The sequence below is a fragment of the Vulpes vulpes genome, chromosome 1, assembly GCF_048418805.1.
Source record: "Vulpes vulpes isolate BD-2025 chromosome 1, VulVul3, whole genome shotgun sequence".
NCBI classification, from domain to species: Eukaryota; Metazoa; Chordata; class Mammalia; order Carnivora; family Canidae; genus Vulpes; species Vulpes vulpes.
In genome coordinates, this window is record NC_132780.1 from 3,834,593 (window position 1) to 3,859,797 (window position 25,205).

Here is a 25,205-nt window from a genome sequence, read left to right on the forward strand (position 1 = left end):
CACCGGGGAATGCAATCTGGGGAGTCCTGGGCTCCTGGGCAGACACCAATGTCCTGAGACTCAAGCCCCAGAGGGCCTGGCCAGGACAATAGGACCTGCCGGTCATGCACCACGTCACCCTTACCTGGGTGCCTGTCTTTGTACCTGGAGTGTGTCCACACTGGCTCCTGCTTCTAAGAGGAGCCCCCTCCCCGACTCACGTGTTCTGAGACCACGGGGCCCAGCAGCCCCCTGTCCTGGGTCCATCTGGGTCTGTGGTAGGGGAACAGGCAATGGCCAAGAAGCTCCAGTCATGAGACCCACCCACACACGCACCAAGGTGAGGAAGAAGGTGGGTGAGGGGAGAAGAACAGAGAAGCAGGACAGACTGGAGGACTGGGAGGTGTGAGAACACAGTGCAGAGAGGAGCCCAAGGCCCCGAGAGGCAGGTGGGTGGGCTCAGGGGTGCTTGATGCCGGGTCCTGGAAACCTCACTTCTCCCCTGGACCTCCAGCAGGTGCCTCCCCCACCCCGGGGACCCCTCGAGCCCTGCCTGTTGGCCTCCCTGGGCCATGCTCAGGAGCCCCGGGCGGAAGGCTGGTCGCGCTGCCCAGGCCAGTGGGTGCGTGGCAGCAAGCCCTGAGGTCAGCCGGCGGGGCGGGGACATCCAGAAGGCCCAGCACAGCATGCCGAGGCCCTAGGCCACCTGCCGCTGCCACCCGCAGGCCGCCCCCTGGGCCCCCTGGGGACCCGGCCAGGCAGGTGGGGACGCCAGGGTCCTGCGTCGGGCCGGGAAAACACAGCAGAGGTGCCGGGGGCTGAGCAGCGCCTCCCTGCCTGCCGTGGGCGAAGCCCGCTGCCCGGTGACCGCGGCCAGGCCCGGGGAACTAAGCCTCGAGGAGGGAGCGACGGTTCCCTCCCGGAGAGGACTTGAACCCGAGGCTGGGAGTTGGCGGCCCCCGAGTGGGAAGAGCAGGAGGGTCACGGCCATGACGTGGGTCTGCGCCAGGCTCTTCTCTCTGCTGGGAGCCCGGGGCCCGGCCGGCAGAGAGGGGGCGCGTGTGGCTCGCCAGGTCCCTGGGGCTTTGGGCCGCGGGGGGAAGGACGAGGGCTGGCCCCCGACCTGTGCCCGTCCTGCCCTGCGCCCCCGTGAGGACGTAGGGATGGGGGACTCGGTGGCCGCACAGGGGGCCTCTGCCCCTCCTCCTACCGCCCACCCCGGGGGCCCCCGGAGGCGTCCCAGCGCTCTGGCAGGGGCACACAGACCCCCACACGTCACACTGACCCACACACCACACACCACTGACAGGCACCCCCCACCCTGACACACGCCGCATTCCGCAGGCGCCCCACGGGGCCCACATCACACACACCACGTCGGCACAGACCACAGACACATGTACCACGTGTACGGACGCGGGCCACACATCAGAGCACACCCACACCCACAGACACACGCACGCGCCACAGTGACGTGGCCCCCAGAAGCCACCGTGGACCATCACACGCTCCCACACGCACAGACGCGGCCCGAGCTCTGGCTGCCCACGTGGGTCAGGCACACCCAGCCCCGCCACTCGCACACACTCAGAGCCAGCAAGTCGCCCCGCGGGAGCCCTGGCGCCACACGGGCCGCCCCCCATCCCACAGGCAGGAGGGATGGAGACCAGGGAGGACAGGGCGTCCCGAGCTGAGCGCCTGACAGGAGGAACGCAGAAGGGAAGGGGGTGCTTCGGGGCGGGGGGGGACGTCACGGGCTCAGGGTGCCCTTGGGGGCGGACGGCTAGATGCTGAGGCCTGGGGCTAGGGGAGGTCCCGATGTCCCCTGCATTCCTCAGGGTGGGGGCTGTCACCTCCTTGGGACTGTCTCCAGGGCCCTCTTGCCTCCTCCAGGACGGAGGACTTCTCCCCACCCCGTCGAGGGACCGGCGGGCACAGAAAAGGTCCTGGTCTTTGATTCCCCACGTGGCGGACCGGAGGCGGTCTGTGGGCCCCCCACCCTGCCGACCTGGCCCGGAACATAGGGGTTCCGATGCAGGGGTCCCCGAGAGTAAGGGGCTGGGCCGAGAGACCGGCCATCTGCTCCAGGACGGGAGGAGGGCCTTTCCCAGAGCCCGTGGCCAGGCCCGCTTGGGTCCCGGGGCCCCTGGGCCCCTCTTGGAGAGCAGGGCCCCGAGGCCTCCGACCCGCTGCCTCTGCCTGACGTGCCACCCCCGGAGCCAGATTCCTCTGCCGTAAGTGACCTGACGCTCCGTTACAGTGCGGGGGCCTCAGGGGCCACGTGTGGAGGAGTCCGGGGGGCTGGGGGCGCCGAAGGCAAGGGGGCCCTGGCGGGGGCAGGTTCCCAGGAGGAGCTGGGGGTCTTCCCAGGGCCCAGGCACGCCAGGCAGTGGTGCTGAGGCATCAAGCCTGCCACCCCGCCTTGCCTGGGGCCCAGAACGGCGGCGGCGGGTTTGCTGGGCTTCAGCTGATGCGGTGTTTCTGGGGCGGCCTCCCTGCCCCCCGCCTCCGGCAGAGCAGGGCGGTCACTGCCCACGGGTGTCCCTGCCGGCAGAGGCTCAGCGGTGGCAGGGGTGGCAGCTGCTAGGCCTCTGGAGCAAGGAGCTGGATGCACAAAGTTAGATAGGCCCTCAGGGCTCCCGAGGGGGGCCCCTGCCAGGTACAGGGTCAGCAGGGGACGCAGCCCCAAGGGGTGTGGAGGGTGAGGGTCCCTTCTCTTAGGAAGCCCCGGTGCCTGGGTCCGATGGGCCCCCCGCACTCCTCCAGGTCAGCGGCGCACCCCGGGCTCTGGCCCTCCCTGTCTGCACGGGAGCTGCGATCACAGCCAGGATGGGATGAAAATAGGAAGTGGTCTCCAGCGCCAGGCGGTGCCGCCGGCCGTTCTTCCCGGGCGTGGGGGTGGCCGCTCCTGAAGCGCCTGAGTCACCCGCCAACGGCTGCTGGGAACCCTGCATCCAGCCTCTGGGAAACACTGTGGCCTCTCTGGCTGGACGTCCAAGGCCCATGCACAGGTCCACGCTCCAGCCCGGGCTCCCAGCCGGGCTGCGGCAGCCTCCTGACCCTTCCCCCTGACCGGGGACCCGTCAGGGCCCTGACTCCGCTGAAGGGGTCTGCTCCTTGTTCCAATTCATCCCCGCAGGAGCCCTGCCAGGCCGGCCTAGGTTACAGATGAGGAAGCCAAGGCCCGGAGAGCTGCTCAGGGCCCCACAGCCAATAACTGGCAGTGCCAGGGCTGGAGCTTAGGACGGTTTCAGCCAAGGATCCAGCGCTAAGGAGGGTGAGGCCCGGCCCTGAGAGGCCATCCTGGAGCCAAGACTCAAATGACGGGAAGGAGCCGACCAAGGCAATGTGGGGTGCGGGTGTGTGTGTGCCAGGAGGGGGAATAGCCAGTGCAGAGGCCCTGTGGCGGGGACAGGTTTGGAGCGTCTGAGGAACAGACCGGAGCCAGGGGAACAGTGGTTCCAAGGTGTGGGCAGCAGCAACCAGATGATCTGAGTCATCCGAGTCCTCAGATCTAAGCGGGGTGGGTGTCTGTCCTTAGGCCCACGTTGCCCCTCCCAGCTGCCGTCTGGGAGGATGTGCTGGACCTTAGCATGTCCTAGGCCTGGGAGCTCCCCCCACGTCTTCCCAGAGGCCAGGCTGGGGACAAGAGGAAGTGCTGACAGCTGGGCTAGGCCATCACGGGTGGCTGACCCATGACCCTCTGTGCCCCAGGCACCGAGGTGGGAGCGCCCCAGGGCGGTCCTGGGGCAGTGGCGCTGGCGCTCTGGCTCCACGAGGCCTTTCTCCGCGGAGGCTGCCGGAGTGTGGGTGATGCCCGCCCCGCCGGCGGTGCCGAGCCCTGCACACTTCCTGCCGGCCCACCGGGGAGAGCAGGCCGCAGCAGCTTGCGTGGGAAGCACAGGCAAGTTTCCACGGATCCCGGGTGGGTGTCTCATCGCCAAAGGGAACGTGGAAGTCCAGAGAGAAATCATCCAAGACGGCCCGTCGGGGAGTTCACAGGGAGAGGAGCTGTCTGGTGAGGGGTTGGGGCAAACACACCAAGAGTGGAGTCTAAAGAATGCGTCACTCGAGAAGGGAGAAGGCGTGGCTCTCCCCAGAAGACAGCTGGGCTCCAGGGTTGAGAGGGGTCAGGGCTGTCTGCTGACCCCATCCTCATGATCTCGTCGGATCCCAGACGCACAGCTGCCTTCTCCTGGGGCTGCTCTGGCCGCTCAATGGTGTTCTCTGGACTGTCCCTCGGTCTCTGACCTTGACTTTCACCACTTTCCTGTCTGAGGAAGTTGAAGCCGCCCTCCAAAAAAAAAAAAAACAAAAAACAAAAAAACCCAGACCCTCCTCCCCACTCTGCACCACCACCCGTGGCTTGGCATGAAGACCGTCGGTTCTACGCAGCCTGATGGACGCAACCTTCTCACCGCGGATCCTGCCTCGAGCCCACTTCTTTCTACCCGATTCTTTATTGCTGCTCTAGTTCAGAGGAGTAGCGGGGTTCCTGGTGGAAAGTCATTTCCCCGAGCAACTGGAAGACGTAGTTCTCTAGGTTTCTGGCATCCATCGCTGCCGATGAGAAGTCTGTTGTCGGTCTACAGGTCACTCCTTTGGCCTAATTCCGCACTTCTTCCTCATCCACAAGCATAGCTCATTTTATCGTGCATTTACTGCACTTTGGAGATAACCGTGGGTTTTTGTTTGTTTTGGGTTTTGTTTTTATTTATTTATTTATTTTTATTTATTTTTTGTTTTGTTTTTTAATACATCGAAGGTTTGCGGCAACCCTGCATGGAGCGAGTCTGTCGCTGCGCTTTTTCCAACAACAGCATTTGTTCAACTTTTTTTTTTTTTTTAAAGATTTTATTTATTTATTTATTTATCCATGAGAGACACAGAGAGAGGAGCAGAGACAGGCAGGGGGAGAAGCAGGCTCCATGCAGGGAGCCCGATGTGGGACTCGATCCCGGATCCTGGGGTCACGCTCTGAGCCCAAAGCAGATGCTCACTCCTGAGCCACCCAGGCCTCCTGCATTTGCTCACCGTGTATCTTCATGTCACATTCTGGTAATTGTTGCAATGTTTCAAGCTTTTTCATTATTATCATATTTGTTGCGGTGATCAACGATTACGACTTGCTGAAAGTTCCGGTGATGGTACCTATTTCTTAGCAATAAAGTATTTTCTTAATTAAGATATGTGCATTTGTAAAGACACAATATTATTGCTCACTTAACAGGCCGTGCGATGGTATAAACATACATTTACGTGCACTGGGAAACCCAAAAAATTTCATTTGACTCGCTTCATCACGATATTTGCTTTATTGCATTATACCGCAAGATCTCTGAGGTATGGCCTGTACTTTTAAGGTTGCTTTTTTTTTTGTTTTTAGCATTCTGTAGTTTCACTCTGGTGTGAATGTATTTTTACTTCTCCTTCTTGGGGTCCAATGTGAAGGCTCATTCCTCTGTTCTGGAAATTTCTCAATCATTACATCTTGAATTTTCCCTGTTTTCACCCTCTAGAATTCCTATTATATGCATGTTGAACCTTTTGGACCACTTGACTTTTTCCTCCCAGAGCCTTACGGTCTCACTTTTTTTTTTTTTTTTTTTTTTTTGCTTTTATGTCTGCGTGCTGCATTTCATGAAATTTCCTCAGATGTGTTGTCCAGTTTTCCAGTCCCCTTGCCCTCCACCACGAATTTGCAAGGAGTCCATCCACCAAGTTTTTATTTTACGCTTCGATGACTATTTCATTTCCTTGGAAATCTAGCTGTCCTTTATTTCTAGGAAATATTTCTTATTATGCTTCCTACTCCCTCTTCTCTCTCCTTGATAATTTAAGGTAGATATGTATCATGCAGTCTTTTTCAAATTGTACAAAATAGCTCTAGATTGAAGATCTCCTGCGATTTGCCTTTTTTTGGGTCATGCGAGGCTTCTTTGTATTGTGAGCTCATCTTTATCAGGAATCATTTTTCACCTCCTGCTGTGGTAATTGTCCTGGGCTGTGGAAGTGCCCGTATAAAGTCAGTGGAGTAAGTTTCTTTCATGGCCCTATATCGGTTTTTATGTGCTTTTCTAGATTTGGAGTTCTAGAAGGCCTGGGTTGTGTAATTTGAATCCCACGTTTATTCATGGCTCTGGTTAGGGTTTTGGTTTGTCAAAGGTGACTGTTTTTTTCCCACACCAGAGGATGGAAAGCTTCATTGCACTTTCTCGGGTCAACTTTGCATGTCCCTTTGTATGGGTCAGTCTTTTCAGCCCTGGGCTTTATGGAAGGGGGTCAGTTCCAGCTCACGACCTCAGGGAGCTCAGGGCACATATCCTCTCCTCATCTCCTGCCCTAATTCTGAAGTCTTCCCCAGTCTTTCTGTCCTGTACCCTAACCGAGTGCCTCATGGCTCTTAGGTGACTCAGTTCATACCCTGAAGTAGTGCATCCTGACCTCCCCCTTCACTGAAACTACCCAGCTTCACCATCTCCCTTTCATTCTCAGGGCCTCCCCCTCTCCGACCCCCGTTTCTGTGGCACAGGTTTGCCCAGAACCCCCAGAGGAAGCCTTGCAGCACAGATTCCTCAGATATACCCTCCAACTTCCAAGAACCCCAGACTCTGACCAGTTACTGTCCCTTTGATCCATGACCTTCTAGAAGAAAACTGTAAAACAGGCCAATCGAGCCCTGACACTCTCTAGCCACGGCAGCCAGGGCCTTCTGTTGTACCTCGATCTGTGCTTCTTGACGGCAGACGGTTTTGTCCTCCTCCCAGGGAATATCTGGCAATATCTGAAGGCGATTTCGGTGGTTGTGACTGGTGATGGTGGTGGTGATAGGGAAATGTCTCCGGCATTTAGGGAATAGAGAGCAGGGTTGCTGCTAAAGGGTCTGCGATGCCGGGAACAGCCCCAACCACACCGGATCAGTTATCCAGCCTAGAATGTCAATAGTACTGCTGTTGAGGAAACTGGGAAGCTCCTCCTGCCCTTTGTCACAGTGGGTCCTGGATTATCTGGGGACGAGCCCTATGTTCCTTCTGGGATGAAGGGGCAGGGAGGCAGCCTGAGACCCAGACCCCAAAGTATTCCCAGCTGGGCGGACAGAGGAGCCCTCAGGACCTGGCTCAGGCTGAGAGTGCATCTGTGGGAGGGTGACTCTGATGGGTCCCAAAGGACACCAGAGGCCCAGACTGCTCCCAGCTCACACACGCAGCCTCCTGCAGGCCTGGAGCTGGGGTCGATCACCCTCTGCCCTACCTGCCCACCGGGCCTCCCGCCCGGCTCCCTCCCCAGTGCAGCCTGCACGCGCTGGCCACACTTCCCCGTGTGATGTGGGGAGCAGCATGCGGTCGTTGGAGCAGGCCAGGCCCTCCTGGGGTGGGTAAGGATATATCTCTGGTGCCATCTTTCCTGTTCTGATAAATAACTGATCTGTGGTTGAGGCAAGAAGGTCACCTCTGCCCAGGGAAGCTCAGGGACAAACCACTTGTGACTGGTGGGAAGAGCCCAGGGGTGGGGGCAGCGGGAAGTCTGTCTTCCCTGGCCACCGGGCTGCTGGGGGCAGATTTCAGAAAAGGGAAGTGCTGAGCTGGGGCAGCGCTTCCTGTGGTCGCGGCAGTCAGGGCATCGGGGCGGGCATGGCAAATCAGAGGGGCGGCTGCCCTGCCCCAGGAGGAGGCGAGGTGAGCCTGCCCTGGTCAGCAGGCCCCGGGCTGGGAGGACGCCGGCGGGGCACAGTCCGCTGCTGACCTGCACCAGTCGGGGCTGGGGGTCCTGGAGGAAGGAGACACTCACTGGAACACAGTGGGGCCGCGGGTCCCCTGTCGGGGAGCCTCCCGGAGCTCCTTTCTCCCCCCAGGGCTTGGTGATTTGCCCCCTGCCTCTCGTTGCCTCTAGACGTCCTGTCCTGTTCACACACCTCTTCTTTGTGCCTGCCTGTAGACCCCGAGGGGAGGCCTGCTGCCCCTTCTGCTCTGGGGCACCCCCAGAGGGAAGGCCTGAGCCCAGGAACCTGCTCTGTGCCCCTCGTGCCCCTCAAGGGGGCAGCTAGCTGTCTGTTCCTTGTGTCCCGAGTCAGGGACGGGACTGGAGCAGGGGCCTAGTCGTGAGGACGTGGCCAGGGCTCCGCGGTTCCTGGAGTCCACCTTCCTTCCTCTGAGCATCACAGAGCATGAGCCCAGGTGCCGAGCCCAGAGGGGTGCCCGGTCTGGGGGGGGTACACAGGGGACACTGGCTCCCCTCGGGGCTCAGCAAGGAGGGTTGCTGGCTCCCTGCTGGCTAGGCCCTGCCACCCTCCTCTGGGCTGAGTCCCACCCACCCCATCTTGACTTTCCAGCCTCATTCCGGCCCCACCGGACCCCATCAGGATACAAATAAACCCGGGGGTCCCTTTTGGCCTGGCCGAGCCCTGTGGATGGGAGCAGAGCTCCATCAACCCCCTGGACTGTGCAGCCCACGGGGGACAGGGCTCCCTGCAAGGTGAGGATGGGGTGTGGTGGGTGTAGGGGATGCAGCCCCTGCTCCTGCCTCCCCGGGAGCCTGTGCCTGGAGGGTCAGGGGGGCAAGCCCAGCACCCTGCCCTGCCCCGCCGTCCTCAGGCCGCACCGGTTGTGCTCTGGGAGGGCCAGGCCAGCCCAGCCCCCCTCACCCACATTCTCGCTCTACCTCTGCTCCTCCTTTTACTTCCCCAGCTCTCTTGACCTTGGGTCACCTCATCTCTCTTCCTGTCTTTTTTTCACTTTTTCTGAGACCCACAGTCTCTTCTGTTTTTCTTTCTCTTCGGTGAGTTCCCCCAGCCCCGGGACCTCCAGCCTCTCTCTGCCTATATTTGTCCATCTGTCCATCTGTCTGTTGCTGTCCGTGTTTCTCTCCCTCCTTATCTCTCTTCCCCATCACCTTGGCCTGACCCCGGCTCTAGTGCGTCTACGTGTCTCCCTGTCTCCCCGTGTCTCCGGCTCTCCTGTCCCCGTGCCCTGTCTCCCCCCACACTCACCCCGTCCCTGATAGTCCCAGGGGCCACTCAGCTCCTCGCTTGGCAGGACCCGCTGGGGGCATTTCTTAGTAGGCCCACAGGCCCTCATCTCGTTATCAGTTGGAAATGAATCAGAGATTAGGAAACGGGGGAGTGGGGGTGTTATCGCCCCACACACACGGGGCTCTCGGCTAATCTCTGGCGGCCCTGGGTTCGAGAGGAAATGCAATTGCAACACCGGGCCCTTCTTACCGTCACTGTCATGTCCGCTGCAGGGCTGTGGGGACCCGGGCGTGAGGTTGGAGAGGAGAGAGGGAAAGGGGTGAGGGCCCGGCCCAAGCCCTCTGCAGGCATGTGCACGCTCACAGTTGTGCACATGTGTGCACACACCAGGGAGCCTGTTGGACGCTCACATACCTCACCCGTCACCAGGCCTTGCACCTCTTCCTCGACTTGCCTTTGCAGGCCTATCCCTGCGCCTTGGCCACTGTCACTCCTCTGGGGCGGCTGCTGGGCCTTGTGTTGGGCGCCCCACAGCCCCATGCTCTGAGCAGACCCAGTGGCCCCGTGAAACAGCCACAGGACTGGCCCGTTTCCTAACCAAGCCCGCCGTTGTCACTGTGGCCTCCGGGCCTGGTGTCTAGCTCTCTGTCCTAGACAGAGGACACTCTGTCCTCTGTCCTCCCCCTGCCACCGCCCCTTGGCGGTCATTGTCCTGCCCCCATGGTCTCCTTACCACCCTTTAGTGCCCTCACTTTTGCACATGCCATTCCTTCTGTCTGAAAAACTTTCTTCCGCCACTACCTGGTGTGTCACACACACACACACACACACGCACACACACACTTCGGCTCGCTCAGCTTTCATGTTACTTCATCAGTGCATCAAGGGTCCCCATCAGGTCCCTTGTCTCTAGAGCTCTGACCCCTCATGCCCTGGACCCTCATGGAGACACTACACTTTACGGGGAGGGATCCCTTGTTCATTGGCCACCCCGCTCGTTCACTGGCCAACTTGCTCCAGGCCCAATGAGGCAGAGACCACAGCCTCCAGCACCTGTCCAGTATCAGGCCGGGACCTGGGCACACTGGATGGGAGTGTGGACAGGTGCATAAACACGCTCGGAGACATGGACACTCAGGTGCACACACCAACACACAAACCCATCCGCAGGCAATGCCAGAAACTCCCACGTCGACGCTCAAGCCGACTCCAGACAGAAAGACAAACATGCATATGCACACGCACTCACACACACTCAGAAGCCTGCTGTCTTCTGGGGGCTCAGTGCACCTCACTAGCTGGTGGGCCCCTGGGACATGGCTCGTGTGTGCCCCAACCCCTGCCCCTGTCAGTGCAGGCCTCCTGGACTCCGTAGCCCTGGCCTTGGCTTCCGAGAGCTGTTTCCAAGTCACAGCCTCCCCAGGCACGATTCCCTAGCACTGCACCTACTCACAGTAAGTGGCTTTCAGGCCCCACACCTGACTTCACGGCCCGCAGTAGCTCACACCTGGTTAGCACAGCAGTGCAGTCCCAAAACACCTCTTTTTTTCTTAAAAAAAAAAAAAAAGATTTTATTGATTTATTCATGAGAGACAGAGAGAGAGAGAGAAAAAGAGAGACACAAAGAGAGAAAAAGAGCCTGGAGAAGCAGGCTCCAGGCAGGGAGCCCGATGTGGGACTCGATCCCTGGACTCCAGGATCACACCCTGGGCTGAAGGCAGGGGCTAAACCTCTGAGCCACCCAGGGATCCCCCCAAAGCACCTCTTGTGTGGCATTTTGGAGAAAAGTTATAGGGAAAGGACTGGGTGGGCTTGCATGAAGCGCAGGCCTGCTGCTTCTCCCAGCCACGTTTTGCTTGTGGAATCAGCGCCCAAGTTCCTGCGAACTGGGGTTTCCGTCCCAGCCACGAGGGGGTTCCAGCAGGAGACAGGCAGCCCTGGTGGCGGCCGAGGGTGAGGGACAGGCCTGGGACAGAGCAGCTGGGGAGGACAGAGGCCGGGGGAGCCCTGCGTTTCTCACGGCGGGAACGGGCCCCGAGGCTCCAGGGCGGCTTGTCACCCCAAGACCTAGGAACAGCTTCTCTTTTTCTAAGGTGGCTTTTACTGTCATCATCACCACCCAGCTGGGAAAGGCAGTGAGTCCCTCTTGGGGTTCTGCTCATTGCTGAGGGTCCCCTGACCAGTCCTCGCTCGGCGAGAGCCCGATGTTCCCACGTCGTCCGCCCCCGAACAAGGAGTTGGGGGGGCCAGGTGCACTACCCACCTGGCGGGGCCAGCTCCGGGGGGACGCCTCTGTGAGGTCTTTTTTGAAACTGGAAGGCATTTGCCCGGTTACTTGGCTTCTGAACCCTCCACCAGCCACGTACCGTCTTCCCCTGGGAAGGGTGCTCTCGAATATTCCTTCTGGGGCAGCCCTAGCAGCCCCTAGGGCCTTCTGGGGCTTCTCCATCGGCCCCCGCCTGGCCCGTTTCCCGCCCCCGCGGTTAGGGGCGCATGGTGGGCGCCGTGTGCTGCGGTGATCGCGGGAGGGGTGTCCACAGCACACAGCGTCCTTGCGCCATTTCTTGGACCCCCGACCCGGGGTGGGGTGGGGAGGGCTGGCGGCGGGCCTGGCGTCTCGTGGATGGAAAGGCTGAGAGTCCTCGGCTGATCTGAGAAACGTGAGAACAGGGCTGGGAAAATCGGCCGTTTTTGTGGTTTGGGGGTTTGAAGCAAGTTTCACAACTGATCTCCCAAGAACACGGTCCAGGGAGATGCGCTCCCCGCCCGGGGGCCCGTTCCCCTGCCGGCTCCGGTGCTGACCGCCCGCCGGCCCGGGCCGCGGCCAAGGGGCTTCCCCGCCTGCCCCACCTGCTCCCCGCTTTCCTCCTCGGGGGCATGAGCTCGAGGAGCTAGAAGACGAGCCATTTTGGGGGGTTCTTGTGGTTTCTGCCTCAAGCTTCGGCTTCCCACGAGGTATCCACTTGGCACCTCTCACTCCCATTCTGGAAATGTTCCTCGGATGCCCCGGGGGGCGGCCGTACCCTCAAGGCCTTCCTTTGTGGGGGCAAAAAGGCGGAGAAATTCTTCTGTGGCCATGCTCTGGGGCTGCAGCTGGCTAGCAGCGGCTCGGGAGGGACGGACTATGGGGGTTCAGGGAGAGGGGAGGGACCCGACGGGGCGTTCCGGGCCCACCACAGACCCCCAGGACTTCCGATGCCTTCCCGGCAGAGAGCAGCACCCGCTGGGGCCGGGAAGGGGTCCTCGGGCCCAGCCTGCCTCTGAGTGGCCTGGCCCCCCAGCATGTCCTTCCACCCTGGGAAGTCCCAAGCTCCCTCAGGCCAGCTGGGGCAGAACTGAAATTGGTGACATCTGCCTCTCCGGCCCCTGGGCTCCAGCACCCACCCACTCACCCCAGAGTCTTCCTGCGGGAGCCTCCAGACCCGGGAGGAACACATGCCGGGTCGTCTGGGGGCGGGGGGTTGGGGACACACTGCTGTCTTGCCCCTGCGTGGGCAGGGCCCTCTGCACTCCTGGGGGTTGGCTGTGACCCTGCAGCCTGCCGTCCTGCTCAGGAGCACAGTGGGCTGGGGCCCCTGCACGTCGTGCAGACACTCCGTTTCCCGCCCTGCGGAGCAGAGGGGAGCCGAAGGCACCGGATGGGGACATTCCTGCTCCAGGATGCAGTGCGAGGCAGTGGTGTGCATGGGACGGAGCCCCAGCTTCCTGCCTCTGCGGAGGGGGGCTGGGACAGCCCTGCGTGCAGTTACCAAGTGAGGGTGGGGCTGGGGACAGGGCAGCTGGGAAAACAGAGCCGGGGCTGGGAGTCACCAGACTCACGGCCCAGGGGAGACAGGGAGTCGCGTGCTCGGTCAGGGGAGGGTTGGGGTGGACACAGGGTCGTGGTGGGTGCGGGAGGGTCAGGCCAGCCCTGCAGGGAGTCCTACAGCCAACACTTGGGGCCCAGGGAGAGGGGCACGGCTGGATACCAATGCCGGGATGGATAAGGAAGGTTCCAGAGGGTTTGTGGAGCCCTCTCAACAGAACCAGATACGTGCAGACGATTGAACACCCCCGGGTGGACAGTTGGCCAGCATCTGAGAAAGCCCCAGTGAGTGGCCCTGGGGTGGGCGTAGCTGTGGCAGGCCAGGACCACGGTGCCGGGGTCGGGCACAGGTGCCCAGACACGGCCGCGCGGGCCGGGGCCCAGGAAGGCAGGGGCGTTCTGGGTACATCTGCTGGGTGCCTGTGTCCCCCTTCCCGTTCCCTATCCATATACCCCCTCCCAGCTTCCTGTTTCTGTTTTGGGGCCACAGGAACTTCCTCTTCTCATCATGGTTCAAAATGGCTTGCTGGTCTCAGTCGGAGGCCCAGTGGGTGGGGGGGGCGGTCACCCCGGCCCAAGAGATAGCTGCAGAGGGAGGGAGGGAGGGGCCCTGCGCCCCTGGGTGTGGCGAGGCCCCTGCTGCGTGGACTGGCCCTTCCCACAGCTCGTTGGATGGAGCCTCTGGTGCGGGCGCTGCTCAAGGCCAAGGTGGGGTGGGTCCTGCGGGCTGACCTTGAGCGGCCACGGTACCGCCTTCCTGCCTCAGACAGGGGACCAGGAGGGTCTCTTGCCCTCTCCTGCTTCCTGCTTCCTCCCGGGCTTACTGGAACTTGACACAGGCCCTTGTGGGCAGTACCACACTGGTCCGTGCCACACCTGCACACACGTACACACCCACGGCCCCACCAGGAGCAGAGCCACCGTGGGGGCCTGGCCTGGGGAGGGCCCATGTGTGCACATAATTTGGCAAGTGTGTGTGGGATCCTGTGGAATGTGCACATGTGCACCATGTGCGTGTGTGTGCGCGAGCGTGTGCGCTCGCATGCACCCACGGGTCTTCCCGGGTGAGTGTGCTTTTGTGCGTGTCTAGAAGGCACCATCTCTTTCCTCCCAGCCAGTACCCTGAGCAGAGTTTGTCCCCTAAATGAAGCTAAGCTGTGTCTTGCCAAGTCCCTGAGCCCACCCTTGGGGCGCCCAGGGTGAGGAAGTGAGCTGACCTGACCCTGGTGACTCCCTAAAGGGTGCCTGAGGTGAGTGTGGGGCCCAGTCTTGCACAGGGCCCGGGGCGAGGGAGGCGGCCTGGAGGTGAGCCATGGGCAGGATGTGCTGGGGTGTGCCGGGAGGGTGCACAGGGCAGTCCTCAGACTGCCACCTTGGAACCACCTGGATCCCCCGGGGGCGTACGGCCTGGAAAAGGGGCAGCTCCTCGCAGGCCTGGGCACCTCCTGAAACGCCCCAGGGTGGTCGGGGGATGGGCCGCGGTGGGGGTGGGGTGCAAACGAGGGCAGGGCTGCTGAGAAGCCACACTCACATGCACCTCCCCGCTCATGCAGCTGGCCTGGGATGGACCCGAGGATCCAGATGCTTCCTCCCGGGGGCTGGGGCCAGGGTCAAGGTTGGGACAGTGCCACCTCCCCGGCCCTGCTGTCCAGCGTTTCCTGAGCACTTGCTACGTGCCAGACTTCTCCTTTAACGCCGATGGCCACCGTTGTCCCTGACAGGTGAGCGGCCTGCTGTCAGGAGCCTCTGCGCCGGGCTCCTGGGGCTGCACACCCACCTCGGGGCCGGCCGCCTTCCTCCACGGGGAGACAGCTTAGGGAACCCGAGAATCCGGGGTCACCGAGTCCCCCGGCTCGGCACCTGGTTTGTGCTCCCCATTAGCACGGAGGGAAGACGGTAGAAGAAACACTCGCCGATTGTTTACACAGAGGGCTTGGGGCCATAATTAAGTCTCCACCAATCAGCCCTTTATCAGCCAGGTATCTCCAGCAGCCTCCAGAGGGGAAACATCCCCGAGCATCTAACAAAAGAAAGTTGGACGGGTTTTAAGACTTTTTTAAACTCCGAAGAATAGGCCTTTGTTGCCAGCGGCCCTCCTGTGGCAGCCTGCCTGGTCCCTGGACTCCCCTGGGCGGGGGGCAGCCCCCACCCGCCCTGGGCTGAGCCCCCAGACCTCACCCGCCAGCTGTCGCCTCCAATCGCAGCAGTCCCCCCCTCACCCCCCAACCCGGCCACTGCGGGCAGGGCGCCAGGACCGAGGCCCTAAGGATGTGCCCTCCTCTGCCTCAGTGCCCTCCCCACCCTGCCGGATCCTGACCTCCTTCCCGAGCGGGCACCTTGCGGGCCTGGAGCCAAACCCAGGCTGCGGTGGGGCGGGGCTGCTGAGGAGGGCTGACCCCCGATGGCCCCAACCCCCCCATGAGCGGGCTCCCCTCTAGCCCCACCGCGCCTGAGCCCGTCATTCTCACCTTTGCTCAAGTTGCTCCTCCACCTACCATGCGTCTCCCGGCTTGTCTCCTCTTGGAAAATTTCTACCGAACATTTAAGACGTTGCTGGGGCTTCGCTCCTCACAGGGAGGCCTCGATGAGGCCCAGGCCAGGTGTCCTGTCCCTCGGCTATGCTCCCTTCACCCCCAAATGCTCTCCATGCCTCTGGATGTGTGTCCCTTGAGGGTCAGGGCAGCCCTTCGCCTGGCACAGAATAAGCGCTCGGTTCCTATTTATTGGAGCAAAGGAGGACTGGGTGAGAAGGGGACAGCCACGTGGCCCAGTGACAGACTAACCCCCCAGCATCCTCACCACCGGCCTCTGAGCACAGGGCTCTTCACCCCATTTTACAGACAAAGAAACTGAGCTCTGGGAGCGGAGATGAACTGCCCGCGGCCAGTTGGGTGGTGGGTGCAGGGCCTAGGCAGTAGCAGCAAACCTTTGGCCTGAACGCTTTCGGCTGCTGTTGTGACTGTCACCTGCCACGGCAGAGCACAAGCAGCCACGACGGGACCTAAGCCACCAGGCGTGGCTGTGCTATGCTCCGGCCAAACTTTATTGACGAATTTCACGTGTCATGACATAAGATCCTTCTTTTGATCTTTTCTAACAGTTAAACGAAATGTTAAAAAATCAACCTTATGTCTCCGGCTGTATGAACGCAACCTGGCGGCAGGCCTGATTCCGTCCGGGACCTGTGGTCGGCTAATAATCTCTGGTGCAGGGTGGGCCTGGTCAACCCTCCTTGGGGCCCCTGACTCAAACGAGGGGTGCGCCCCACAAATGAAAGGAGCCAACTGAACGAGGGTGCTAACTCACCTGCTATCTATCTAACCAGCTAACCTGTTAACTAAACCTTTATCTCTTGGGTTCAGAGTTACCCCTGCCCATCTCTGGGTTTCTTTGTTTTTATTTTTATTTTATTTTATTTTATTTTTTATTAAAGATTTTATTTATTTATTCATTAAAGATTTTATTTATTTATTCATGAGAGACACAGAGAGAGAGAGGCAGAGACAGAGGCAGAGGGAGAAGCAGGCTCCACTCAGAGACCCCGATGTGGGACTCGATCCCGGGTCTCCAGGATCACGCCCTGGGCCAAAGGGAGGCACTAAACTGCGGAGCCACCCAGGGATCCCCTATTTTTTTTTTATTTTAAAAGACTTTATTTACCTGTTTATTTGGCAGAGAGAGCACAAGTAGGCAGAGTGGCAGGCAGACGGAGAGGGAGAAGCAGGCTCTGAGCAGAGAGCCTAATGCAGGGCTTGATCCAGGATCCCAGGGTCATGACCCGAGCCCAAGGCAGGTGCTTAACTGACTGAGCCACCCAGGCGCCCCTCTGGGTTCCTTTAGACCCGCCTGACTCTTTGTCCCCTGACCTGTCTCATTGACCTCTTGCCCGACCCCCACCGTGCTGACCTCTGGCCGGGCCCTCATCCACCCTCAAGCGGCCCGCGGTGGGGGACCCTCCAGAGAAGCTCGTGAAGTGCCTGGAAGCTGCTCGCGGTGTGGCTGGCAGCAGAGCCGGGTGGGGCCTCAGGGTTGTGGGTGGTGTGGGGGCTTTGAGGCTGCGGTGAGGGGGCCGGGCTGCACCGTAGGGCAGCGAAAGATGGTCGGGGCGGCCAGAGGACACATTCCAGGCGCCAGAATGTTCTAGATAAAGGTGCAGAGGTAGGAGCTGCCAGGACAAGGGACCACAGTGAATCCAGGGGGTGGAGAGGGTGAGTCCGAGTGCCAACCCACTCAGTGGGCCCCGGGAGGCCCCACCAGGCCTCGTGTGGGCCTGTCCCCACCCCGTGTGCCACGTGGCCGTCCAGCTAAGTCTGACACGTACCCAGAGCATCGCTGGGCCCCTCCGGGTGGCGGCCACAGACTCGGCCCTCGCGTCCTGGAACTAACAGGGGAGATGTGTGCTGGGGCGGCCGCGAGGCCAGGAGCGGTTGCGGGCGAGAGCAATGGCCGGTCACGCAGCGCAGGGCGGTGGCCCGGGGGGGCCGTGGGCTGCTCCAGGAGAGCCCCCCGGGACGTCGCAGCAGAGCGCAAAGCTGAGTGAGGAGCAGAGATCCGGAGGGAAGCCGGTGCCGGTCCCGGGCCCAGAGCAGGTTCCTGGATGCGGCCACCGTTCCGGGAGCAGCTGAGGATGGGGGCGCGGGGCGAGGCTCCAGGCCCCCAAAGGCCCAGGCGGCGGCTGCGGGCCCGCGGGGGAGTCAGGGCGCAGGGGGCCGGGCGGCCGTGGGCGGCGGGCAGGCCCCGAGACTGCCGCCCTTGGCCTGACTCTGGCGCTGGCGCGGCCGCGGGAGCCCTGTGTGGGCACGTCCTGGGGCCGCCCGCCGGCGCCGCACACAGCAGCCACGGGCGGGCTCACCCGGGCCGGCCCCCAGCGGCCAGAGGGCGAGCGGGCGGCGGGGTGGCAGGGCCCCCTCCCGGGCCGGGCGCCCCGGAGGACAGAGCGCTCCTGCGCCCTCACCCGCCCGCTCCGTGTCGAGCTCCCCGCCCCCCCCCCCCAGGCCACCGGGTCCCTGCGGCCTTGCACACCAGGGACCCGGGCATCCGCATCGGGTGCAGGGCGCCCCGTCCCACGGCAGCACCTCCCACCCCAGCCCCCGGCCCCGTTCTCCAGCATCGGCCCCAGGGACAGAGCCTGTGTGAGTGCTCAGTCCTGGTCTCGGGCTCCTGGGCGCCGTGGGGGGGGCGCCAAGCCGCGTGAAGGCCACGGGGGCAGCGCAGAGTGGGCCTGTGGGGGGGCGTGGATCCTGCAGGTCTGGGCTTCAGGGCGGGTCCTGGGGCAGGACGGCCTGTGTGTGCCCCTGTCTGTGTGGACATGTGTGACTCGGAAAGCCGACGTGTGTGTGTGTGTGTGTGTGTGTGTGTGTGAGTGTGCACCGTGACGGGGCATGTGCATGTGTGTGCGCGTATCTGCGCCTGAATGTGAGTGGGGGGGTGCCGTGAGCATGTGTGTGCGCCTGTGTCCACGTGTGCGTGCGTGGGGAGTGGGTGCACACCTGCGCACATCTGTGCGTGTGAGTGTGTGTGCGTGTGTGGCCTGCGCCCCGGAGCTGGAGCTGGGGTGGCCCCTGCGCTCCCGGAGCAGAGTCCCGGGGCCTGTTTTCCTGCTCGCCTGCCCTCCTTCTCCGCAAGTGTTGACTCAGGGAGGGCCGGGCAGCCTTCTTTCAGGATTTCCTGGTTGTGTACAAGTGGTGCCTTGCAAAGGGAACAATTGTGTCCTGAAGTGGATGCTGAAGGGCCTGGGTTGGACCGGGCTCTGCGGGCTCGGGGGCCACGGGGCCAAGTGCCTGCCTCGCCTGGGCTTCCAGCGGCACCGCTGAAAGGCTTGCGGGGAGCGGGGAGCGGGCTGTGCGCTGGGGCCCCCTCCCTGCTACTCCCCTTTCAAGGGCCTGGAGCCCCCTTTACAGCTGTGAGGGGGAGGCCCACAGGCCTGCGGGGCAGGAGGGGGAGGCAAAGGGGCTTCTGCAACCTCCCCGGGCACCGGCCGCCCCAGGGCGGCCCAGGTTATCAGGTCCCTCCTGCCCTTTCCCCCTCACTGGCTCCATCCCCCCAAAGCCTCAGAGATAACACGGAAATCTCCCAGGGGACTCGTCAATCTGAGGGGGGGGGGTCGGAGGAGAGCTCTGCGGAGCAGCTGAAGCAGGGCTCTCCCGGGGGCCTGGCCCGGCGCTTGTGGGGGATGCAGGGTCCCTGGCAGCGTGGACCCGGGGAGTCAGCACCTGGCCTTCAACACCGTCCCCTGGGGGAGCTGCGGAGCCCAACACCCCCAGCCTCTGCCCCCACCCCTTCCCCACGCCCAGGCTCCTGGGCTCGGGTCAGGCTGAGGGCGAGGCTGCCCCGGGAGGGGGAGGCCCAGGGAGGCCGACGGGTGGGGCTCAGGAGGCTGAGGCCCTGGGGAGGCGCAGCCACCCGCCTGCGGTCAGGGCCTAATCTGCAGGACAAAGTGAGGATTTGCAGCCCAAAGGCTGCTAATGCGCTACAGCCGTCCGTCAGCACCTGCTCCCGGAGAGGGGGAGAGGGACGTCCAGGGTGCTGGGGAGGCCGGCGCCGGTCCCACCCTTCAGGGAGGTGGTGGGAGCAAGGCACCCACGGGGGTCCCCAGGGGACCTCCAGTCCAGGCCCCCATGAGCTCAGGCCTGGGGTGCCTGTCCCCAACAGCACTGCCACCCAGTCTGTCCCCTGCCAGAGAAACGGGCTTTCTCCGGACCCCCCCCCCCCCCACCATATCGATCCTCCTTCGGGAAGAGGTTTCCCCTGCCCTCTCCCACCCCCGCTGCTGTGTGCAGGAGCCGGGCTGTGGGAGGTGAACAGGAACCTCGGGGACAGGGGGCTCCCCTTTGCCCACCTCGGTACCCCAGGATTCGGGCTCAGGGTGCCAGAGTCCCCGGGGGCTGCAGAGAGTCAGTGCTTGGGAAGCCGAGGCAGGGGAGTGCTCCGGGCTCCCTGGAGGAGGTGGTGCGGGGTGGGGGGGGGGTGAGGGGAGTGGGGGGGTGGGGTGCTGGCGCCGTGCAGCCACGAGTCTGGAGGCCGTTAATAATTAACCCTGGGCCTGAGCCTTGACCTCCTGGGCCTCTGAGTAAACAGGCCACTCTGGCCAAGCCGCCGCAGCCTGCTGGAGCCCGCTGGGCCCCTCATGGCCTCTCTGCCCCTTGACCTTTCCTGGCCTTGTGGTCCAGGCCTCCTGCCCCCTCCTCCGTGGCGGAGTTGGGGCAACGACCAGTGGTCTGGACGTTTGCGCCTCTCTGAGCCCTGCCCGGGTCAGCCTGCGCCCCCTGCCCCCCACCGCCCGGTCCCACTGCCTGCACCCTTGGATGGGGGTTTGCCAATGGTGCAGCCCCGTCAGCGCTGAACCTCCGTGGCCTGAGTGGGACCTGACGTCACTCTGGTGGACTCTGACGTCTGGGATACGTGTGATGGGTCAGACTCTGGGGGGCAGGCCGGTAAGTGGTTCCAGTGGGCAGCTCGGCCTCGTGGAGCACCCCGGGTGACAATCAGGATCACCTGTCAAAGCTCCGTGTCCTAGCTCCACCTCTGACCTAACTGGCCGTGTGACCCTGGGCCATGCCCTCTCTGGGCCTTAGTTTCCCCATTTGTACAATTTAAAAAAAAGGGGGCACACTTACCCTATCCTTGCCAGCTCCAGGATTCTGGATGCCCCTGGGGCTTGGAGTGAGTGAGGACAGGAACAGCCCACGTCGCACCCCACCCCGGGGACTAATGGACCGTCCTCTGGTGGGCCCCTGCATTCCCGGCTGCCCGCGTCCACTTCCTTCCTCTAAGGCCACCCTGGTGTTCCTTTGGGGAACCAGCCCTCTCCCTCTCTCAGGTCACACGGTTCTTGCAGGCAGGGCTGCTGGGCCCGGGCCTCCAGAGGTGGGTCACGGGCCCTGGCCATGGCCAATGGGTGTCAGCCCTGAGACTTTTGCTGGAAATACTGGGAAAAACGGTTTTCTTTTTCCTAAGCGGCACAGCAGGGGCATGTGAGCCTGGTGGCTACCTGGCTGGGAGGCTGCCGACAGGCGAAGGGTCAGAGGGAAAAGCAGATCTGATACATGAGCATGGGTTTGCACAGCTGGGACCCAGCAGGACATCTGCAGAGAAATGGTGAAGGGAGAACAGGGCCGGGGGGGGGGGGCGCCCGCCTGGCTGCGGTGAGGAAGGAGCCCGAGGCGGGAGTGAGTGAGCGTGAGGAAGGCCTGGGCAGGCCTGGTGGCGTCAGGCAGAGAGCTCGGGCCCTTGGGAGCCACGGAGGGTCTTGGATGAGGAGATGGTGGGTAAGTGGGTGAAGCTGACAGGTCAGAGCTCACCAGCAAGGGGGTGAATGTGGATGTTTGGGCTTGCACGCACGCGCACGCACACACACTGAGTTTTGCAAGCGAGAAACACTCTGTGGTCCACTGTGGGAGCCCCTTGAGGGGCTGCCCCTGGAGAGCGAGGGGTGGGAGTCAGGAGTCTCTGGTCCGTTGGGCCCTCCGTCTACCTGGGGCTGCCTTGGGATGGCCCAAGGAGAAGGGGTCGCCTCCTCTGCTCCACCGTAGGGAAGCCAGGACATCCGGGCCTCTGGACGAGCCTCGGAGCCTCAGCCCCCTGGAGCTCCCCAGGGCCCCCTCATGGGCCTCATGGGGCCGGGCTCAGGGAGGGGCCTGTCATGGTGTCCAGGCTGCCTCTCCAGCTGTCTGGTTGCAAGTCCCAGAGACAGAGAGCTTGAGACACGCGTACATACCGTGCTTGCACGAGGACACACACGCACATGTGCACACACGCGGCACAAGCATGACACGCTCAGATCTCTGTCTGCTGTGAGCCCTGGGGCCGGGAAGGTGGGGGCCTTCTGTGTGGGCAGGGAGTAGGGGTGATAAGTAGGGAACCCCCACTTCCAAGGGCCCGCCCGACCCCGGGGGCCTGGCTTGGGGGAGGCTTCCCACCCGCAGGGAGGACACGAGCTCTGGCCCGGCTGCTCTCTGGCGCTGCCTTTCTCTGTTCCTCTTCCTTTCCCTGCCTTGGCCCTGGACCATTTCGGCCCCTTCCCCATTCTGCCTCCCGGCCGCTCCTCTCCCCGACGCTTTCATTTTGTCTCCTGGAAGGAGCACCCGAGAGGCGGGCCGGGCCCAGAGCTGAGCCCCGCGGTCGTCCACCCAGCCCTCATCCAGAGCAGCTCCCTGCCCTGCTTCCCCACTCTGGCCACAGCCCTCTCGCCCTTTGCCCTGGAACCGCCAGCAACCCAGAGGGGCTGCAGGCCCTGCCTCCTCCCCTGGAAGCTGGCCGGAGGCCTGGGCCACGGGGAGGCCACAGAGCCGGGGCGCGTGTCCTGGCCCCAGGGAGAACCCTTGCCCCGGCCGCAGAGCCACACTGGTCAGGCCCAACTGTGTCCCCCGAAACCCCTGGAGACCTGGGCCAGGCTCCTCCCCTCCGGCAGCTGTGGAACCCCTCCTCCCCCTCCAGGTTGGGAACCTGAGCTCAGCTCAGGGCAGGAGTCGGGGTGAAGTGGGCTGTGGAGGCGCCCCCAGGAGAAGTGAGGTCCAGCCAGCGATGAAGTGGGAAGAAGAACCCCACGCCCGGTCATCCCCTCGCCGAGACCTCAGGGGAGAGCCTGCCCCATAAGGGAGAGCCAGAAACGGGCACCATTTCGTAGCTGCGGATCTTGCCAGAGTGGAGGCAGACCCAAGGGCCTCCATCAGGTGGGATGGGAGGAGCGCTTTGCAGCCCGGGCGGTCAGGGGTGCCCTCACGGGTGCCCACTGAGGCCATCTTGGCCACGGCCTGCTGGCGCCTGCCTCCAGGAAGCTCTCCTGGGCTGGACCAGGAGCGAGGAGAGACCAGAGCAGTTGGCCTTTAGCCTCCTTAGGTTGGAAATGGTAGGGACAGGGCTGGGCCCTCTACCACCCAACCAGTCTTGGCCAGTCCACATGGTAGAAGCCAGGGCTGCAGTGCAGACGCCCCCACTTCACTTCTCAGAATCCAGAGCCAGGCCCAAATTCTTTTTTTTTTTATTTTTAAGATTTTATTTATTTATTCACAAGAGACACACAGAGGCAGAGACACAGGCAGAGGAAGAAGCAGGCTCCCTGCAGGGGGAGCGGGACTCGATCCCAGGACCCCAGGATCATGACCTGTGCCAAAGGCAGACGCTCCACCACTGAGCCACCCAGGCGCCCAGGCCCAGGCCCAGCTTCTGATTGCCGAATGGCTGGCGTTTGAGCAAGGCTCCTAGAGAGAAGCCTGTGGCCCTCGCTGAGTCCAGGGGTGCCAGCTGCTACAGCAGAGGACTCTGGGTAGTGTTAGGAGGTGGGAGCAGCTGGAGAAAGGGCAAGTGGGCCAGCGATTGGTGTGCAGCGGTGTCAGCCTGCCTGGGTTCACATCTGGCCGGGTGTCTGACGGGTGCTTTTTCCTCTCGGAGTCTCAGCTGGTATCTGGAGTGGGACTCACCTCCCGAAGCTGTGGGGTGATGTGGGGGAGCGCCCAGCCTACCGCCTGGCACATACTCAGCCTCAACCAGTGAAGCCCCAGCCCCGTTCGGGCCAACAGGCTCAGAGGGCTGGAGAATCCAGGACATTTCTGCAGACCTGGGCAAGGCTTGCCAACAGGCCAAGGGGAATGCTCCTGTCAATCTCCCTGTTCCTGGGCCCCAGCGTCCTCAAAGCACAAATATGCACTTGCTTGCACACACGCACACGCACACGCACACACTGGGTTGGCTCCCCAGGACCCAGCCACCTGCTGGAAAACCAAGAGCTGCCTTTTCAAAATAATGATTAAGAATTAGCATTGACTATTCAAATCGAAACTCCCCAAACCCTTCTCTGGGGTACCCAGCTCCTCTGGAGCTTGTGGGTAAAAGCTCTTACCGTAGTGGAAAAAGTACTCTGCCGAAACGGAAATCTTCCTCAATTTAGCTGAGTCATGTTTCTCGTGGTTAAGGAAGTCCAGATCACCTCTGGCGGTTCCCCTGATGCCCATGGCCCAGCCATGGAGACCCTAATCCGCACCGGCCCCCAATGTTTGTCCCAGCAACCCCCTTGGGGTCCTCCTGGCAGAGGCCCTGACGGTAAGATACCCCAGCCCACCTGCTGCTTCCTGCGCTACTTCCTGCTTCTAGGGGGGAGTCAGGAGCCCCGGGGGAGCCGGGAACCAGGGGTGCACCCCAGAGCAGACTGTGGGCAGACCTCTGGCCTGGGGAGCTCTCAGAGGCCCAAGCTCTGGGTGCCCACAGGCCCATTGTCTTCGGCCTCAGTGGGACTCACTACAGTGGGGATGGGTCCTCTGTGTCATCCCGGATCTGAGGAGCCTGAGTCGATGGGTGGGGGTGCCTGGCGCATGAGTGACAGGTCCCTGCCCAGCTGGGGTTCCCAGTTCAGTGGAGGCTGGTGTGGCCCCTGCCTGGCTGCAGGCCGTCGGCCCTCCCTTGATGCCCCTCAGGAAGCTTCCAGAGCCTGTCCTCTGGGAAGATGGGGGGTGGTATGTGGGCCACCCGGGTGCAGCGTGGAGGGCCTCGAAGGCACCCAGCTGCAGCAGTTGAGGGAGTGGGAGGCCGGCTCTGTGGGCAGCGTGTCCTCCAGGTGGGTCTAGGACCCACTGGACCCCCTGGGACGGCCCTGCCACCCAGCCGTGGGCTCCCGAGCTGGGCGCTCTCCCGGGCTGGGGAGTCAGCAGGAAGCGTGAGGCTGCCCGCTAGCCCACGCTCAGGCTTCCCTCAGCTGACACGGGTCATGTGCTGTCCGGTGCTCTGCTTCCCGCCTGAGAAGTGGGGATGCCACTACCCGTGGCCCGGGACTGCTGGGAAATTAAAGGAATGGAAGAGTCGGGGGGAGCTAGGAGGACAAGCCCCAGAATGTGGCAGGCCATCGAAACTCCCGATGTGTCGGGGGCCCGGGGACCCCTATGCTTCACTGTGGGGCTCCAGGGGTAGTGGGACTCGGGGCTACTCCTCACCAACCTGGGGAGACCACTGTAGCAGCAGGCCTGGGGGTGCAGCCCAGCTGGGTGTCCGAGGTCACCGGTGGAGCTCCCCTTGGCCTAGAGCGTCCGGTGGTGACCCCCGCAGGCATTACCTGCGTCATGACAGGGGAAGCCATGACAGGGGACCCAGGCCTGGAGAGGCTACAAGGCTACGAGTGGGTCCCACAGGGGACCCCAGAACCGAAGAGTCAGGGGCCCTGCAGCAGATGCCTGGAGGCCCACCTCCCCGGAGGGCCCCTCGGCCACCTCGGTGTCCAGCGTCCATCTGCCGGCCTGGCCCCGGGGGGCTGTGTTGCCCAGAGTCATCTCACACCCACTTGGACCGGGTCCCCCTCAAGGCTCCGGCAGCCAGTGTTTGGGAAATTAGGTGAGGGGGGCCTGGGACTAGGGTGAGGAAGGGAACTATTTATGGCTAAAAGTCATCTTGAAATTTTCAACATATTTTTTATTTTTCAAAACAAAAGCTCTACACGTGGGGTGGGGTGGGGGGGTGAACCTAGCTTTG

The 25,205-nt window shown here is 62.5% G+C and overlaps 1 long non-coding RNA gene across 4 annotated transcripts; it reads right to left on the reverse strand.

The window, feature by feature from the left end:
* Positions 1–10,530: 10,530 nt before the first annotated feature.
* LOC140597958 (uncharacterized) lies at positions 10,531–19,451 on the reverse strand. Of its 4 annotated transcripts, XR_012000033.1 has the most exons (4): positions 17,074–19,451; positions 15,221–16,917; positions 12,340–14,772; positions 10,531–11,983 (listed from the first exon to the last, which is right to left on the reverse strand). It is a non-coding gene; the product is annotated as an uncharacterized lncRNA (long non-coding RNA). The 4 variants fall into 4 exon arrangements; XR_012000035.1 differs by having other exon boundaries at positions 10,531–14,772; positions 15,221–15,468; XR_012000036.1 differs by having other exon boundaries at positions 10,531–14,772; positions 15,248–16,917.
* Positions 19,452–25,205: the final 5,754 nt, after the last annotated feature.